Source organism: Symphalangus syndactylus, chromosome 15 (assembly GCF_028878055.3).
Source record: "Symphalangus syndactylus isolate Jambi chromosome 15, NHGRI_mSymSyn1-v2.1_pri, whole genome shotgun sequence".
Lineage (NCBI taxonomy): Eukaryota > Metazoa > Chordata > Mammalia > Primates > Hylobatidae > Symphalangus > Symphalangus syndactylus.
In genome coordinates, this window is record NC_072437.2 from 17,371,964 (window position 1) to 17,392,424 (window position 20,461).

Below are 20,461 nucleotides of genomic sequence, written 5' to 3' on the forward strand. Positions count from 1 at the left end.
TGAAGAGGTGTTCTAGATGGGTGATAGTAGTCTGGACAAATCCTGAAGACAGGAACTGCATGTGTCTTCAAGAAACAGCCAGTACACTTGCTTCACTGAGTCAAGGATTTGCTTTGGGAAGAATGAGGTAGGTTGGGGCCAGATAGTCAAGATCCTTGAATGTCAGCCTAAGGGGTTTGCAATTTATTAACAATAAGAAGTCATTAAAGGCTTTTGATACAATGAAAATTACATTTCTGGAAGCTTTATTTGAAAGTGCAGAAGAGATCTACATGGGCAGGATGAGCTGTGCAAACTGGAAAATGAGAAGTCTATGTTCCTGGGCCAAACCTCTCCCTTTGGCGCCATATGGTGACTTGGTCTCAGAGGGGGAAACCCAAGCAAAGGGAAAAGTAAGAAAACTGCCCTCCACCGATCTCCTCCTCTCCCCACCTCCCAGGGCTAATCCAACCACATCCCCGAGAACAAGCATTCCCTGGAGAAGCCCAAGTCCACAAGGAGGACGGGCTTCATGCCCGTCTTCTTCACTTGCCTTCCCCCTCTTGTTCACCTACTGAAGAAGCACAGCTAGATGAACAAACGCCTTTCCTTTTAAGGGAACTGGATTCTCCTTAACTGATGAGAGCCCTTTAAGACCAATAAGTCTCTACCTGGAGTAGGGCTAATTTAATATATCTGAATTGCCCTAGATAAAATGTCTCATCTGCAGAGATCCTTATCAAAGCCAGTAATTTCTCTGTGTATTCTTCGTAGTATGTCCAGCCCTATTGAAATTTTCTCCCACCTGTTGTCAACTTTTAAGTCCAGAATTCTGCCTAACGCCAGATCAGACTTGCCAGTCTCATTCCAAGCACAGCTCACCCAGCCCTTTTTCCAGCTGAACCTGTCTACCTGTGCTGACCTCAGCTTGCTTGATCTTCGCTTGTCTCTAGCAATGCTGTATCCAGTGGCCACTGTGGCCCTGACTCACATTCTCATAGGGATGTTGCCCCCTAAGGAAGCTGGAGAGGGGGTTACAGCCGGTCACCAGGTGGTGAGGGTCTGAAACACATGAGAACAATGGAAGAAAGAAGGAGGCACTAAATAAAACAGGCCCGATTTCTGCTGCTGTGTCATAGCAAAAGGGCTGCATGGCCAAGTCACTCCAGAAAACAACACAGTACACAGATCATTCCCATGGTGTCCTGAGATAGTCAGAAATGAGTCTGTGAAATTGAACCTTAAAATGCCTTTATGGCACTGGTCCTAAAGCCTAGAAACTGATAGTAATTATTTACACAGGCAAAGAGATGGAATGAAAAACAGACTTCTTTGTCTCTCTTCTTTCAAAGTGATTTACATTGGGTCACTGAAGAAAAACAGAATACTGGCTCTCAAGAATTCTTCATGACCAACTCCAGGTTCCATCTTATTTCCTTTCTGGGATATATATTTGAGAGTTTTGCATTATCACCTATTTTATAAAATATTGACATGCTAAATGAAGATGAGAGAAGGCAAAAAAGAGAAACATGGGAATGTTAGTGGAATGCAATAAAAGATAACATAGGTACTGAGGTCATTTGTCCTTTCAGTCCCCTATTTAAAATACTACCACATAAAAATAAGATCTCTACAAGCACACTCAACCAAAAGTCTGGAGGCCAAGGTGGGCAGATCACGAGGTTAGGAGTTCCAGACAGTCTGGCCAACATAGTGAAACCCCGTCTCTACTAAAAATACAAAAAATTAGCCAAGTGTGGTGGTGTGAGCCTGTAATCCTACCTACCCGGCAGGAGAATCACGTGAACCCAGGAGGCGGAGGTTGCAGTGAGCTGAGATCGAGCCATTGCACTCCAGCCCGGGCGACAGTGCAAGACTCTGTCTCGAAAAAAAAAAAAAATCCTGAAAATAGAGATGTGTTTGATAGTCATATACAAGGATATGTAATGGAAGGTCTGAGTTCTTTTAGCAAACATTAACTAAGCATGTTTCACATTTCTGAGACTTTCTAAAGCTTAAGGAGACTAAGATTTAAAAAATTTTTCAACAATAGTAACAATTCAAGAAATAAGTACAATAGACACAAAATGCTACGGGAACACACAGGAATGATACCTGATGTAGAAACAGAGACAGAGAAGAAAGATTTCCTAGGGCAGTGACCTCAAGCTGGGATGTTGAGGAGGAGGAGGAATGAACCGTGCAGGAAGCCCAGTGCTGCTGGAGGAAATTAAACATGCAAAGCCCCTCACTGTGATGAGCAGGACACACAGGGAGCTGCACATGGTTCCAATTAGGGTTCCAGGGTTCGAGGAAGGGAGTGGTAAGAGGGGAATCGAGAATATGAAGGCGAGGGCCAGATAACAGAAGACTTTGTGTGCCACGTTAAGGATTTCGGATTTCATCTGGAAGGCAAGGGGAAGCCATGCAGGGGTTTTCCGAGGGAACTGACATTATCAGATTTGTGGATGAGAACCCTTACCCTGGTGTCCCATCTGAGGACAAGCTTGAGTGGGGCTGGAATGGAGGCCACGAAGCCAGCCAGATGGCCAGGGGGATATTCCAAGAGGGAAACGGCAGAGACCCAAGGAGGATGCTGGGGGTAGAAATACCAAGGAGGGAGTGCAACAGATGAGAATAGAAGACTCAGCCGAGCTGTGCACCTGTTAGGGGAACAGGCAAACAGAAGTATTCGTGGCTTCTGGATTGAGCAATAGACCGAGAGGATGAGGCAGTTCTCCAAGATAAAGAGCCTGGAGCAAGGGAAAGGGGTATCTGAATTTGAGGTTTATCTGTGAGTTATCCACGCAGAAACTTCTTGGTCTTCTCTAGGGTTCAATCTCAAAGGCTTACATACAAATGTCTTTACATCTCTTGTGTCAAACTAGAAAAGTATCCACAAAAATAATTTATTTCCGACTTTTAAGATCTACTACTATTTTCAGTAGATTCCGGCTTTCTGGTTAATGTGTTCTGTTAGCATATTACCCATGTGAAAAGTATTTCCTGTTTCTCTGGAAACGGTCTCTTACCATAGACTTGTGGAATTCACCGAGAATCTTGCTATTTAGAATTTTCTTAATGAGCCCCCCAACAAAAATTTTACTTATACCACTGGTTTTTTATTTTTTAAACATTTTCTTACTCAAACACTTACACTTCAATAGCCCACAGTACAAAATATTGTCCAGAACTTTTTGAAAAGTCTAAACATTATCCCCTAGGACCTACACTTCTTCACAATCCTCTAATAAATTACTCAGATGCGATGTTTCTTGATCAAATCCAGGAAGCATTCCTTCCACAGAGCTCACACAATACAACCAAGATGACTTTCAATTTATGGTATGGATGTTGAATCAATAGCAACTCTTTTATAGGAAGATAACCCACATTTAAAAAAAGCAAGATATGAGTCTATGTGGAGCATAGGCACTGTCATCCAAAAGCCTTACCAATTATTACCCATATCAACACTTTTATAGAAGCCTTTCAAAAGATACTTGAGTCTTCAGTTTAAGTTCACAGTTGATCAGGATTAGTCAAAAGCACCATTCACCAGACGCCTCTGACCCAAGCCTGTCCACCTGCTACTAGTCCCCTGCTGCCTGTCCCTTGTCTCCAGCTCACTGCAGTACCTCCTCTGTCTTCCACCATTGCTCACCCCCCATCCATTCCCAGCACAGCAGCCAGAGGAAGTCTTTGAAATCTCTGAGCCACGTTATATTCCTCCTCTGCTCAGAGCCCTCCAGTGGCTTCCTTCTTCCCTCAGAGAAAGAAGCCAAAGTCCTTAAAATGGCCTAGAAGACTGGATTGGTCTATTTTCATGCTGCTAATAAAGGCATACCGGAGACTGGGTAATTTGTAAAGAAAATGAGGTTTAATGAACTCAAAGTTTCACATGGCAAGGGAGGCCTCACAATCATGGCAGAAGGCAAAAGGCCTATCTTACATGATGGCAGACAAGAGAGAAAATGAGAATCAAGCAAAAGGGGTTCCCCCACATAAAACCATCAGATCTCATGAGACTCATTCACTACCATGAGAACAGTAGAGAGGAAACTGCCCTCATGATTCAATTATCTCCCACCTGGTCCCTCCCACAACACGTGGGAATTATGGGAGCTACAATTCAAGATGAGATTCGGGTGGACACACAGCCAAACCATCAAAGGCCCTTACTACCTCCTTCTAATCCCTCCCCCTTACCCCCTCCCTCTCACCCTTGCCCACCCTGCTCCAGCCCCAACAGCTGCTGTAGGGCCTCTGCCTTGACTATTCCTGTGCAGGGAATGCTATTCTCCCAGATGTCTTCATGGCCAACTCACCCCACATCTTCCCTCAAGAGTCGCTTTCTCAGAGGGGCCTCTCCTGCCCACCCTATTTAAAATGAAAGCACCCCACTATCACCCAGACCCCCCAAAGCCTCTGACCCAGCTCGATTTTTTTCTATAACACGTAAATGTTAACATATTTCACTTCTTGTATTTATGGATAATTTTTGATCTCCTTACACTAGAATGTAAACTCAATGAGAAGACAGATGTTTCTTCTCGGTTTTGTTCTTGAGTTTTAGTGCCTAAAATAGTGTCTAGAACCTAGCAGGCACTCAATAAACTCTTTGGAATGAATGTGAGCGAATGGTAAGTGGGAATTCTTTATTGCTAACAGGAGTTTTCTGTGCTCAGGTCTTACCCAGAGAGAACAATGTCCAGCCAGAGGCAGAGCAGCGAGGTAGACTAGTGGGAACTGTTTTTCTGAACTGTTACAAGAGACAGCACGTTGGGATTCCCAATCAATATCAACACAATCAGATCTCCAGCATGCCAAATCTTTAGTTCATTCCTTCTTTCCCTCATTCATGCATATTATGGGTGCATTTTCAAAAATCTTTGAGAGAAAATTTTTTTTTGGTCCAACTTTTCTTTTAGGTTCACAAGGTACATGCACAGATTTGTTAAATGGGTGAATTGCGTGTTGCTGGTATTTGGTGTACAAATGATTTCATCACTCAGGCAGTGAACATAGTACCCAATACATAGTTTTTCAATCCCCACCTTCCTCCCACCCTCCACCCTCAAGTAAGCCCCGGTGTCTATTGTTCCCTTCTTCATGTCCACGTGTACTCAATGTTGAGCATCCAGTTATAAGTGAGAACATGTCGGATTCAGTTTCCTTTTTCTCTTTGCATGGCATCGGCAGGGGAGGGAAGGGAAGTGCAAGCCTGTATTTGGTTTTCTGTCCCTGCATTAATTCACTTAGGATAATGGGCTCCAGTTGCATTCATGTTGCTGCAAAGGACATGATTTCATTCTTTTTTGTGGCTACATGGTATTCCATGGTGTATACTTACACATTTTCTTTATTCATTTCACTGTTGATGGACATCTAGATTGATTTTTGTCTTTGCTACTATGAAAGTGTTGTGATGACCATATACCTGCATGTGTCTTTATTGAAGAACGATTTCTATTCCTTTGGGTATATACCCAGTGATGGGATTGCTGGGTCAAATGGTAGTTCTACGTTCTCCAAACTGCTTTCCACAGTGGCTGAACTATTTGAATTCCCAACAGCAGTGTATAAGTGTTCCCTTTTTTCTGTAACCGCACCAACATCTGTTATTTTTGACTTTTTAATAATAGCCATTCTGACTGGTGTGAGGTGGTATCTCATTGTGGTTTTGATTTGATTTTTCTAATGATTAGTAATGTTGAATATTTTCTTCATATGCTTGTTTGCTATGTGTATGGCCTCAAAAAGACTTTTAAGAATTACACACTTTACTGCTAATATTTACTCACACCAAATACGAAAAAATAAAATATATATAAATTTCCTTTTATGTGAGACACTATGCTCGGTGCTAGAGAAGGGTTTTTTTTTTTGAAGACGAAAAGACCCAGTTCTTTTGTGCTCAAGGAGCACACAGTCTAGAGAGGAAGACTAGAAAGTGATTACATCAGACTGGGGGTGAGTTAAGAGCTACCTTCCCAAAGGAGGGACATTAGCTCATTCTTAAGAATGAGAATGAGTTTGGCAAGCAGAAGATGAGGAGAGAAAATTTCAAATGAAAGAAGAGGAAGAATTAAGACCTAGAGGCATAAAGAGGCTGAAAGCCACATCCAAGTCTTCTCAGCCATCCGTCTGTGTTAATTCCAATAAAGGCAAGTGACTTTTCTGAAGTATACAGAAATGAACAAATGTAAGGACGAGTATAATTACTTCTGTCCTTTGGAAGCTGCATTTGTATAATATAGATTTCATTCCAGAGATATCAAAAATAGTATAGGATATTAGGGGCATTTTCCTTTAGCTTAACCATAGAGAAACTTAGTACATAGGTATTGTTTGTTCCCAAATAAAAAGGATAGAGTTTTGGAAACCTCCCCTGCTTCTGCTACGTCATCAAGTCATATATAACTCTAATTGGACTTACAGTCCCTAAAGAGAAAAACGGAGAAATGCAAAGGAGAGTGAAATGCAAGAGAGAAATCTAATGATTGCTTAAAGCACGTCTTCCTGTTACTATTCCCTTCTCTCTCCTCAGTGGTTCTGGAGACTTCTGAGAATCGATGAAAGTTGTCGAGTTTCTCTTTAGAAAATATCACATAGGCACTCTTGGTCAGGGTTCAGTGCAGAGAACAGAATCCCCCCAGAAACTGTAGCTTTTATCTTTCCACCCATTATGGTAGGGGAAGGCGCAATGGAAGGAGGAAAGGAGGTTTGCGGTTTTTTTTTTTAAAAAAAAAAAGGCATAAAAAAGGAGTGAATAAAAAAATATGCAAAAATATCTGCATACATGTAAACCTATCCACAAGCTCCAGGATCAAAACATCTCAGGAGAGGTCAGGCACGATGGCTCATGCCTGTAATCCCAGCACTTTGGGAGGCTAAAGGTGGGCAGATCACTTGAGGTCAGGAGTTCGAGACCAGCCTGGCCAACATGGCAAAACCTCGTCTCTACTAAAAATACAAAAATCAACCAGACATGGTGGCACATACCTGTGATCCCAGCTACTTGGGAAGCTAAGGCAGGAGAATTGCTTGAACCCGGGAGGCGGAAGTTGCAGTAAGCAGAGATCATGCCACTGCACCCAAGCCTGGGTGACAGACAGAGCATGAGTCTTTCTCAAAAAAAAAAAAGCCTCCTGAGAAATAAAGACCTCAAAACAGCAAGCCCGGGGCAAGAGATAAGATGGGGAGCAAAGCACCCTGAATTAAGCACCAAAGAAAAACAGAAGTGGCTGTTTTTTTCATTTCAACCTTTTCAGGCTGCAACCATCTTGGAAAGTCTAAATTATAAAACCAACAGGATTTGAAGGTCAGAGAATACACTTGTGTGATTTTATCTTCAATTTCCTCATCTGCAAAATCAGTATAGTAATATATATCCTATTCTATCTACCTCCTGGCCTTGCTGTGAAAATAATAATAGCATATGTGGAAGAGCTTGTACATACTTACAAATGATAGCTTCTTCTTATTATTATTATCTGATTCATCTTATAGATCAGCTTTAGGGCATCAATAGTTACTTCTATAACCCACTTGAAAGGAAAAGCTCTTACCCACTTAAGAGCCCTAATCAATTAATAATAAATAGTGCATAATAAAATTAGCTGTTCCAACATAAGCCCCCTAAGTATTACCTGATTGATCAAGTAGCATTTCCACTAAGAGTTATCTATTAAATACGGATGAATCAGCAATATTATTTCTGAACACACGTATATGGAAAGCCAGAGAAGATTATTCAAATGGAACAGCCCGGGGAGCTGATATTCAGCTTTCTCCATAAAATGCACTTTAAACTCAAAAGATCTCCCCTGGACTCATCATCCTCCCCTCTGCCCAAACTTCCTCCTCAATCCTTTTTGTTCTCACCGTTTACAGCATCACGATCCAGCCGGCTGGCCTTAATAATTTTCCATTCCACCTTTTCCCTCCTCAACTCCCATATTTAGTAAATAGCAAATCCTGTTACTTTTCCAGTTCTTTGCTTTTAATTCATTGTGATTGTTTTGGTCGAGGTTCATTTCATCTCTTGAAAAAATTATGGCAGAATCCTCCTAAATGTGTATTCTTTCTGTTGGGAGCAGGTTCTATACAGGTAAAATAAGTGTGTTGCTCAAATCTACTACAGCCTGACCAATTTTTATTTTGCATCATTTACTGATCACTGACAGATGTGCTAAAAAACTCTCACTACAACAGGGATTTGTCAATTTAACCTTGTGATGATGACAATTTTAGCCGTTTAAATACAAGCTGCATTATTAGGTGACTAAAAGTTCAGACTTCTTAATTCTTATATTTTCCTCCTGAATTATTCCTTTTATCCAAATGTAGTAACCCTCATCAGCCTTAACAGTGTTTTTTGCCTTAAGGATCTATTGCAATGAATATGGTTAGACTAGCTTTCTTTGGTTATTTAGCTGGTATATCTTTATCTTCTTTATATTCTTTATATTCTTACTTTTCAATCTTTTTTAGATTTGTTCCTTACAAATTACATCCAGCTGGCTTTGTGTTTTAGTTTTTGCCTTTGACTGTAAAGAGTTTCTTATCTATTCTGATAATCTCTGCATAATAACTGGTAAGTTTAATGTAATTGTTATTTATTGTGCTTATTCTGCTATTTTATTTTGCACTTTCTCTTCATTTTTTTCTATGCTTTTTTCCTCCTTTTTGCTTTCTATTGATTTCACCAATTTCACCAAGTTTTATTTATTCTTTTTCTTTCCTCTACTTATTTGCAAGCTACAGATCCTACCTCTATTCTTTTAGTGTTTAGCGTTTTAGTATTTTGACAAGCTGTCCCTATTTCTAGTTACACAAAAGTAGGGCAATGAGTTTGGGATGATGAGAATGGCACCTGGCAAAGGATGAGGCCACACCTGATGTCTGCACTTCCAAGCCTAGCTGCACATGTCCTCCGCAATCTTGCACTCACTCCGCTGTTAGCAGCATGCACAGCAGCTGTGGGTGCATCAAAGACAGTGGCCTCACTAAGTGGAAGAAGCCTGGATTGCTAAGTCATCCCTTTAAACAAAGTTACCCTGAAATTAAGATTTTCTTGATTACCTCAGCATAGTCAAAAACATACTTAAAGTCTGAAGATTGTCAATGTCTCTAACCTTAGATGACTTTACAGTGATTTAAGTACAGACATCCTCTTCCCATGTGACATATTATGTTGTGCAGCGATCGAGTTCCATCTTGACTTTGCCACCCTTCACAGTCACCGCCTCCGTGGTTTTACGTGGATGATGCTTATACACATGGAGCCGCACATTCACCTTCATTCTCACAGCTCACCCCTTCCTTCTGAGTTCAGTTTCCTTCTTCCTGAAGCACCTCTTACACAGGATGTTTTCAATCAAGAACTTTGTTGGTGGCAAACTAACTCAGTCTTTAAGTGTCTTTTTTTATTTTGCCTCTTGAAATATAGTTTAAGTATAGAATATTTATTAACAATGATTTTCCCTCAGCACTTTGAAAATATTATTCTATTATATTCTAACATCTATTTTGGCTGATGAGCCTTCTTTTGGTTTAATGGTTATCCTTTTGTAGGAGAGCTATGTCTTTTCCTCTGGTTGCTTATAAGATCTGTTTGCCTGTGGTGTTCTGAAGTTCATCAAGACGTGTTTAGGTGTGGAATTATTTATTCAGCTCAGGACATGTTGCATTTTTTAATCTGATTTATGAAATTTAGTCAATTTATGCAATATGATTCTACACCTAGAAAACCCTATAGTCTCTATCCAAAAGCTCCTTGACTTGATAAACAACTTCAACAAAGTCTCAGGATACAAAATCAATGTAAAAATCAGTCGGATTCCTATACACCAATAACATTCAAGCTGAGAGCTGTATCAAGAACACAATCCCATTCACAGTAGCCATAAAAAAAAATACCTAGGAATACAACTAATCAGGGAAGTGAAAGGATCTTTACAATGAGAATTACCAAAGCCTGCTCAAAGAAATCAGAGATGACACAAACAATGGAAAAACATTCCATGCTCATGGATAGGAATAATCAATATTGTTAAAATGCCATACTGCCCAAAGCAATTTACAGATTCAATGCTATTCCTATCAAACTACCAATGGCATTCTTCACAGAAGTAGAAAAAAACTATCTTAAAATTCCTATGGAACCAAAAAAGAGCTCAAATAGCCAGAGTAATCCTAAGCAAAAAGAACAAAGCTGGAGGTATCACATTACCCAACTTCAAACTATACTGCAAGGCTACACAATCAAAATAGCATGATACTTGTACAAAAACAAACACATAGACCAATGGAACAGAATAGAAAGCCCAGAAATAATGCTGCACACCTACAACCATCTGATCTTTGACAAAGGTGACAAAAACAAGCAATGGAGAAAGGACTCTCTATTCAATAAATGGTGCTGGAATAAATGGTTAGCTATATGCAAAAGATTGAAACTAGACCCCTTCCTCACACCATATACAAAAATCAACTCAAGATGGATTAAAGACTTAAATGCAAAATTTAAAACTATAAAAACTCTAGAAGATAACTTAGGAAATACTATTCTGGACATAAGCTCTGGCAAAGATTTCATGATGAAACCTCCAAAAGCAATTGCAAAACAAACACAAAAATTGAAACTGGGACTTAATTATACTAAAGAGCTTCTACACAGCAAAAAGAAACTATCAAAGTAGTACACAGACAACCTACAGAATGGGAGAAATTTTTGCAATCTACCCATCTGACAAAGCCTGATATGCAGCATCTACAAAGAACTTAAACAAAATTACAAGAAAAAAACAACCCCATTAAAAAGTGGGCAAAGGATATGAACAGATAATTCTGAAAAGAAGACATACACAGTCAACAAGCATATGAAAAAATACTCAGTGTCACTAATTATTAGAGAAATGCACACCAAAACCACAATGAGATACCATGTCACAACAGTCATAATGGCTATTACTAAAAAGTCAAAAGATAACAGATGCTGGTGGGGTTGTGGTGAAAAGGGAATGCTCATATACTGCTGGTGGGAGTGTAAATTAGTTCAGCCACGGTGGAAAGCAGTTTGATGATTTCTCAAAGAACTCAAAGCAGAATTACCACTTGACCCAGCAATCCCATTATTTATTGAGTACATTCCCAAAGGAATATAAATCATTCTACCATAAAGACACATGCATGCAAATTCATCACAGCACTAATCACAATAGCAAAGGTATGGAATCATCCTAAATGCCCATCAATGGTAGACTAGATACAGAAAATGTGGTGCATATACACTATGGAATACTATGTAGCCAGAAAAAGAATGAGATCATGTCCTTTGCAGTAACATGAATGGAGCTAGAGGTCATTATCCTAAGCAAACTATCACAGGAACAGAAAACAAAATACTGCATATTTGTTGTAAGTGGGAGCTAAACATTCAGTACATAGAGATACAAAGCAGGGAACAGCAGACACCAGGGCTTACTTGAGGGCAGAGGGTAGGAGGAGGGTGAGGATTGAAAAACTACCTATTAGGTGCTATGCTTATTACAGGGGTGATGAAATATTTGTACACCAAACCCTTACAATATGCAATTTGCCTATGTAACAAACCTGTGCATGTACCCCTGAACCTAACATAGAATTTTTTTTAAAAAAGAAAGAAATTTAGTCAATTTATGGCTTTAATCAATTTTCTGAAAGTTTTAGCCATCAACTCTTTAACTATTGGCCTTTCCCTTCTTTTTCTTCTTTCACCTAGAATATCTACTAGAAATATATCGGGCCTTCTAATTCTGTTGTCCACATCTCTCAACCTCTCTTTAATATAGTTCCATCACTTAATCTTTCTGTGCTGTAATCTTGAAATTTCCTAAGATCAATCATTTAGTTCACAAATTCTCTCTTCATCTGTTTACTACTCTCTTTAAATCTAGCTAGACTTTATCTTATCCACTGAGATTTGTATTTCAATTACTATTTTTTTCTTTCTAGAAATTCTATGTGGTTCTTTGTTAGATACATCTGGACTATTCTGATAGTCTTGTTCACATTTTGGTAACTTGTTTTATGTCTTTAATCATGCCGTTATCTCTGCCTGATACTTCTATTGCCAGACATGCATGGAGTCTAGTCCCATTGTTTGCCTTTGTTGATTCCTTCAGGATGGACTATGTCATATCAGGTTGAGTCCGGTTCCATAATGCAACAGTCATGTTATCTTGGGTATATTACTTATCTTGACTAAATTTGTTTCTTACTCTGTAAAATGAAATTAGAGACTAAAGCACTTGTCTCAGAATATTGTTGTAGGTACTAAATGAGATAATATGTAAAAGCCCTTGGAATAGAGCCTGAGATCTCAGAACATAACTTTTCTTGCTAGCATTCAGCACTGGGTTATCTCTAGTTCCCATCACAATGCCTGGCACTTAGTTACTGCTCAGTAACTGTTTGGAAAATGAAAACACTTAACTAATTTATGATAAATTTTACCATTACAAATTATCCAAATGCTAGTAATCTGTGGATGTACCGTACTTCTACTATAAATGCCTGACTTACAAATATCTCAAACATCCATTTATTCATTCTCTATACAAGAACAGCCATGGTCCTGATGATGAGATAAATAACAATGAACTTTTTTTAAAAAAATCCTGCTCTCATGGTGTTTACATTCCAGTGGAGATAAACTGATAATACATAGATCATATATTAGATAAGTAAATAGGAAGATGGAAGGAAGGAAGGGAGGGAAGGAAGGAAGGAGAGAGGGAGGGAGGGAGGCAGGAAAGCGAAAGAAAGAAAGAGGCAGAGAAAGGGAGGGAGGGCGGAAAGGAAAAAAGGAAAAGAAAAGAAAAGGGGAAAGAAAGTAAGGGAAGGAAGAAAGAAATCACGATTAAGGCTTAGTCAGAAAACTAAAGTGATAGATCAGAGAGCAGCTGAGTTAATGCTTGGATTGGATGGCTTTACTCTACACAGATGTTGACTTGAGGGCTGAAGGATAAGATCTAAGTCATTTGGTGATATGAATAAGAGCATCTGAGGCAAATGAGACAATTAATGCACAAGTTCTGAAGGAGCTTTGCTCCTTCAAGAAACACAAAAAGGTTCTGCACATGTATCCCAGAACTTAAAGTAAATAAACAAATAGAAATACGAAAAGGCTGTGTGGCTGGAGTAAGATTAAGGGGGGACAGCCGGGCGCGGTGGCTCACGCCGGTCATCCCAGCACCTTAGGAGTCTGAGTCAGGCGGATCACCTGAGGTCAGGAATTCCAGACCAGCCTGGTCAACATGGTGAAACCCTGTCTCCACTAAAAATACACAGATTAGTCGGGTGTGGAGGCACATGCCTCTAGTCCTAGCTACTCGGGAGGCTGAAGCAGGAGAATCGCTTGAGCCCGGGAGGTGGAGGTTGCAGTGAGCCGAGATCGCGCCACTGCATTCCAGCCTGTCGACAGAGCAAGACTCCGTCTCAAAAAAAGATTAGAGGGAGAGTGGGCCTCAGTAAGGTCAGAACAGTAACTATGTACCAGATCATGTAGGGCTTTGTAAACCAGGATAAGGAGTCTGGAATTTATTCTACACATACTGAGAAACCATTCGAGAGTTTTGAGCAAGAAAATGTGATCATCCAAGTTCCATTTTTAAAATGTCACACTAGCTGGTGAATGTCTGAGATGGAGAACTGTTGGAGGAGATGCAGCCAACGTGAAGGCTGGGCGGTTGCTGCTTTCTGCCTGATTCCCAACCCATCCTGAAACTATAGTTACTGCCACTACCACTACCACCGCCAGCATCTACACGAAAAGCTCTGGTCTCATAGGGCCATCTGGTGGCCGTAGTAGGAACTGTTTGATTCCATGGGCTCTGGAAACATCCAAGTCTTTTCAGACCACCAGCAAGATCTGTCTGTAATCAAATTATTTTAAGTCCCACTTTCAAAAGTTTCTGTTATTCAATTTATTTATTTTCTCTTGTTTTGTGAATATGATAACAATAGGATATTTTGTTACTTTTCAGTATAAGTAAAAAGAAGTCTGGACTACACTCTAATGGACTAGGTTACAATTTTATGAGTGAAATTTACTATTTGTCATAAGAGGTTTCACGGAAAAAAATGAGGATTAAATTCTCTCTCCCCTTAAAAACTACTTACCAACACTTCTAGGACATAACAAAGGGACAAATAAGATAACTTATGATGTTACTTTAGTGAAGAAGTTGGAAGTCAAGCTAATGTATATATTTTTAGTTCGGAACGTGGCCCTAGATGTGGAATCATAACATCTGGAACAGCTGGCGAGTGCTAAAAGAATGTCAGGGTTTTTTTTTTCCTTAAGAAAGTAGCAATTTGAAAGATGAGGCTTTGTTTCAGAGAGGAAAGCTATTTATAACTGGTAGCTGGCAATTGTTGAAGCTAGCTCTGGCTACTTTAGATACGAAATGAACTACCTTTTTCAAGAGTACAGTGGTCAAATCAGAAAACTCTCAACTTTTTCTTGGCTAATGCAAAGCACCTCTTTTATATTAATTTAAATGTGTGATGCCAGGACCACTGATCCCCCATGGAGAGGATTTTCCAGATGCAATAATGTGGCTAACTGCAATAAGCAGCCCTACTTCTCTCTACGTGGATATTTTCTTGTCCATCACATTGAAAGATCTTAAAAGCCATGCTTACTCGCTCAACTTTATTCAGGAAACTTTGACACATTATAGCAAGTCTGTTAAAAATTTATTTCACTGGGCATAAAGATCTCTGGCTGCTTTGCTAGGCAGAAGTGAAGCAGTGAATTTGTACTCCACATATAATTAGATTGACTCTTACTTTGGGGATACTTTTGGATCCTTCCACATCAAAGTAAGATCTGGAGAAGCAATAGCAAAATTCCTCTTTCTGGAAACATTAATTGTGGTTTTCAGTAGCTGTTAGTGGACTGTAGCAGGACAGGCCTGTGCTCTTGCCAAGGATCTTTCTTCCCCGCCCATCCATACTGTTGTACTATCCCTAAGTACCTGGTCTCACGGGCATGCTCTACATGAAATGAGTTAGGTGTCAGCCCTGTTCTCAGCAGAGACTTGTCACAGAATCTTTCACCACCATCGGCAGCAATTAGCACTAATTGGTACCCTGGGCACCCGCAGAACAGCAAGGTCAGTGATGGAGTGAACAGGCAGGACAAATTACCCTTTCGCCTCTGGGAAGTGAACTTATTGGTTCTGTGCGAAGCTGCTCTGTTCCCACTACCTCAGCTGGGCCTAGGAAGTGGATTAAGGAGGAATTTATTCCCTGAGGCTGTCAAACAAAAGGATTGAAGAAGTTCAGTTCACTGAGTGGGCAAAACAAAGCAGCTGAGTTATGACCACGAAACAGCCATAAATAGGTCTTCCCGTCCTCACTCCGTATTGCCTCACCCCTTCCTATCTCTCCCTCTCGCTTTCCATTTCTCCCTATAATATTATAAATCCAATCAAAGCAAGTGCTCTATCAGCATTTTTCTCTCCTTAGCCTCAGAGTGCCTGCTGTTTATTCTCATTACTGTGCAACCCGGGTCACCCCGTGGCTGGGAAGAGATGTGGTCATTTGTCTTCGCTTTGCTACTCTATCAATTCATCCTGTCCACTTCACCAGAGATACGGGAGTGACGTGAAAACAGGTAAAATGGGACCTGTGCAAAACTTTGGTCTTTGCAGAATATTAATTCTACTACGTGCCCTTGGGTTTGTCATTCTAATATCTCTACCGTAGCTACTTTAAGTCAAGGGGTTAAAGAATCCTTGACAGAATTATCAGAGAACAATTAATAATCCTTTACTTTGCTACAAGTAGCCACCAGATGACTTGGCATCCCTCACAGGACAACAGAAGGCAAAGGGATGTTGGCATTCTGCCACCTTAGAAAACTCGCTCCTCCCTTTCGCTTAAGTCAGATGCCAGCACTCTTCTGAAGGCTGAGCAGAGAGGAATAGAAAAGGGAGTGGGCGTTTGATTAGCAAATTCACAACAAATAAACGACAGCACCAGGATATCATCTGTGCTCTTCTGTCTTCCTAAGATGAGGAATCGGTTTGAAACTAAACAAAAGCCATTCACTTTCCACCTTGCATTACTTAAAAAAATACTTCTTATCTGAGTTTTTAACCATTCATCTGGAAGGAAGGAACCTCAAAATGGTTGACCTAGAAATAATTCAGCCTTGCAGAGATGTCCGAGCCCAGACATTACCAAAGCCAGGAGGGACCTTTTAGAAGAATTTATAACTAGATCGATACGTCAACTGGTCCTGCCCTTAGCTCACTTGAGTTTTTGCTGAAACTGAAAGAAGAGCCTAGAAACAAACTGCCAGAAGGCTCACAGGTGCCACAGATCATGTAAGGCGGCAAGTCTGATTTTTGTAGCTCCTTTCCCTTCTTAGAAGGGCTCCAAGACAAGCTGATGTGATATCTGGCCTAGATATCTTTTCATTCTCAATGGCTAGTAAAACACCTGATAGAAAATGCTCAACAACTGTGCGTTATATGAAAGAATGGATAAATGAATCATCACTGAAAGGCTAGAAGAGGTATAGACTTTATAGCAACTAACTGAGTTCATTCCACTCCGCTCAAGGGATGCTCTTTTCTAGAGACCTAGAGCAAAATGAAAAATATATGACATTAGCCAGAAAAGTGACACACTTTCATTTATTCAACTGACAAACATTTATTGACATCTGTGACATGCCAGGCCCAATGCAAGGCAATTGTACACAAAATGAAAAACATAGACTCTGCCTCATAAAGTTCAGTTTAGTTGAAAAGGCAGAGATCAGAACACATAAAGAAAGACAAAGAGATGTGAAATAGCCATCCTAGACTACATCATGGAGAGTACAGAGCAAGAGGCTGCCCACTCTGGGAATTTATAGAGGGACATTTGAGCTGGGTCTTTGAAGAGTAAGCAGGGAACCAAAATGGGAAAGAGGTGGGTATTCCAGGCTCAGAGAGCAATGGCAAAGCAGAGAATGGCTGTGATGAAGAATGGGTTTGAGGGAGAGGAAGTCACTGAGCATCAGGTTGATAGGGAAATGGGATGGGGTGGAGAAGAAAGGAGGTAGAGGGGGTGGAAGGAAAAGAAAAGAAAAAGGATGGAGACTAAGAGAGCTTGGCCTGTGATCATTTGGCCAGGGGCCTGTGTTCTACCTAGAATATAGGTCTGGACTCTAACCTAAGGCAACAGGGTACCACAAACAAGTTTTAACCAGGACAGTGACAAGATCAGATTGTCTAGGAAGACAATGTAATTAACCACAAAGCAGTGTCCCTTTCATTCCCCATTCAGTCCTTGAGCGTGCTTCTGGAAGCTTTGCCTAAATGAATGTTTCCAAATGATACTAAAAGACTTAAAAAAAATTAAAAAGACAGTGTATGGAAGTTGTTGGTCAAGGGATGAAAAATTTCAGTTAGATAGGAGAAATAAGTTCAAGAGATCTATTGTACAACATGGTGACTGTAGCTAATAGCGTATTGTATCCTTGAAAATTGCTGAGATAGTAGATTTTAAGTGTTCTCATCACAATAACTTGATAAGTATGTGCGGGAATGAGTATGTTAGTTATCTTGATTTAGCTGTTTCACAAGTATACATATTTCAAAAACATGCTATACACGATAAACATATACTTTGTCAATTAAATATATGTGTATATATATAATATTTTTAATAACACTGTGAGAATGGGTTGGAGCAGAAGAAAAATAAAGTCAGGAGACTGTTTGATAGCTATTTTAAGGGCAAAGTTTAGGAGGTAAAATTGATAACCCTTGATGATGAAATAATTCAAAAGCTAAAAGGAAAAATGGACTTGATAATAATGGAGGTGTTTTCAGCCAGGACAACTGAGTGGTTGAAATGTTTCTTGAAAGACTAGAACCTCTACTTTTAACTCCAGAAAAGAGACACTTGGCCATCAAAATAGTCTCAAAATTGTCATCACTATGTTGAACTATTATATACTTAAAGGTAGGAACAAATGGCATGTTTCCGAGCTGTGTCAGAAAATAGCAAAAAATACTTTAATACAGAGGAGCCTCGCAGAGATCAAGGAAACTATGACCTTAAAATATTATCATTTCTCAGAGGTCTAGTTTGTGTTTTCGGTGCCTTTGGTGAATGAGAAAGCAAAGGCTACCTTGGAATTAAGGATGAAAAATCATTTCAGTGATAAAGCTCCACATTCATTCACTCCTAACTTCCAGGTTTTAAATGCAATCTTGATTTTATCTCACCTAAGAACGAGAGTGTGCATTTGGTTTTCTTATTAAAGTTTGACTCAGAAACCTGTGCAACTACTCAAGGTCCAGAGACAATGAACAATGATAGAAAGGTGAAACACATTTCACGGGAATGTGAGATGGCAGGTCTGAGCCAGCAGCGGCCCCTCCCTCCGCCTTGGCCTTGCAGATATTTGCCTCCTCTGCCGCAGGCCTCGGGGATCCAGGCCTGTACATTATTCATTTTGCCTTTGGCACCCAGAGCACACCTTTCAACCGCATGGACAGATGGATGGACATAGCTATGCTAGTAGTCACTTCCCCACTGCAAAATGCACCTGAAAACCACATCTTCCCAGGCTTTCCCTCAGGCATTTTAAATACTCAAAACCAGGTAAATTTTTCAATTTTACACTGAAGTTAACAAATACCCTACTGTGCAGGAGTTTTACTCAATTCCAAAAGGAGAAAGTATTTTTTAAAAGTTATAAGCAGCTTAAATACGGTTTTGCACAAAAAGCTGTTTCATTTGGTTTTTAATCTGTATCAAAACTAGACAGTAAAATGTTTACTACTTCCTAACTAGATCTGGCAAAGGTTTTATTCTATGTCCTTACTTTGTATTTTCTCTCAGAATCTCAGGAAATTAACGATAAAATGAGTATTAACAATGTTTATGTTACAAATGTAAACAGAGGAAAGTCAAGAAGGCTTTTAAACATTCCTGTTTTTTACTTTTTTTCTTTTTTTTCTTTTTTTTTTTTTTTTTTGAGACAGAGTCCTATTCTGTTGCCCAGGCTGCTATGCAGTGGCATGATCACAGTTCACTGCTGCCTCGACCTCCTGAGCTCAAGCCATCCTCCCACCTCAGCCTCCAAAGTAGTTGGGACTACAGGCATGCACCACCACATGCAGCTAATATTTAAATTTTTTTGTAAAGACAGGGTCTCACTGTGTTGCCCAGGCTGGTCTTGAAGCTCCTCGGCTCAGGTGATCCTCCCACGTTGGCCTCCTAGATTGCTGGGATTACAGACGCGAGCTACCGTGCTGGCCTAGGAAGCATTTTAAAAGGGAAACATTTAATAGTCATTTTATTCATCTATGCTGTTCTCAAGTAAAAGCTATATATTCTTGTCCTGTTTTCCAAATATTCCTCTACTGAGGAATTGATATGTCAGAATAAACCCACTTACAAAAGAATCTTTATTTTCGCTTTTGTTGACTTGAGTTTGTAACTCAAATAAACTGAATTGCTCAATTGTTTCACATGTATCATACCCACAGTGAAGCGTTTAATTTTTCTTACTATATTTCCTGGTAATACCTGTCAAGTCAGCTAATCCAATAGATATCATGATCTACTCTGCTATTTTCTTTTTTCTCTTCTACTTCTTATCTGAAATACACCAAAGGCAATGGGAGGCATGAGCGAATTTAAATCCCTTATGAATTATCCCTAGCAATGGTATTTTGTCTTTACCTTCAAGAAGGGCTTTTATAATGAACTCTCTTACAGAGACTTTGAAGAAAACAGAAGAGAGACACGAAACTGAGCACCCTGTGGAGAGCCTTTCTAAACAGAAGGCCAGGCCATCTCCCCGCTCAGTTCTGCCTGGACAGCATTTGTTAGGGGTAAACAATTTTCTCTTCCTGAGCCCTGTACAAAACATTTTCAGGATCTAACTCCCAAAGCAACAGATTTCTTGACATCTAATCACAGCTGCCTGGTTTTATTGCTAATAATGGTCTATTAAAATTCCAAATCGGCTTATTAGTATCTTTATGTATTTCTTCAGTGAATAAAACAAGAATTCCAACAGAATTCTCTTTTTAAGTCAGTAACAAGGCTGAAAAGCATCAAAGTGATAAGGGACAAAAACCCAGATAATTCATCTTTAAATTGCTATCAAGGGAAAGGAAAACAAAAAAAATATGGGGGTCATTCACTGTAGCAACAACATCTCTCCTAATAAAAAATAAAATGCCATGCATGCAGATATTGGCCAAGACAAAGGAGAGAAGTTATTTCTATTAAAGATCTTTCACCTAAGTGGCCATTTTCATTTGATGATATTTAGCACTGTGAGAAAATTAAGTAAATTAAAGGTTTAACATTTGCATGCATCTATTTACACAAAAGACTTGAGTTTAAAACAAGGTAATATGGTAAGATGATGTAGAAAGAGAAATAATTTCTCTAAAAGGAATTAAAG

General features: G+C 39.7%; 1 protein-coding gene across 3 annotated transcripts in view; it reads right to left on the reverse strand.

Annotated features, from left to right (window-relative positions):
* Window positions 1–20,461, reverse strand: part of LOC129464126 (putative methyltransferase-like protein 21E) — a 66,212-nt gene that overhangs the window by 11,671 nt on the left and 34,080 nt on the right. Inside the window, exons 4-5 of one of the 3 annotated variants that reach the window (XR_010115907.1) lie at window positions 19,201–19,300; window positions 551–4,744 (exon numbers count right to left, since the gene is read on the reverse strand). The gene's annotated coding sequence lies outside the window, so the exon portion shown is untranslated. Of the gene's footprint in view, window positions 1–550; window positions 4,745–7,122; window positions 19,301–20,461 lie in introns of those variants that run through there. The other 2 variants (XR_010115905.1, XR_010115904.1) reach the window with 2 other exon arrangements.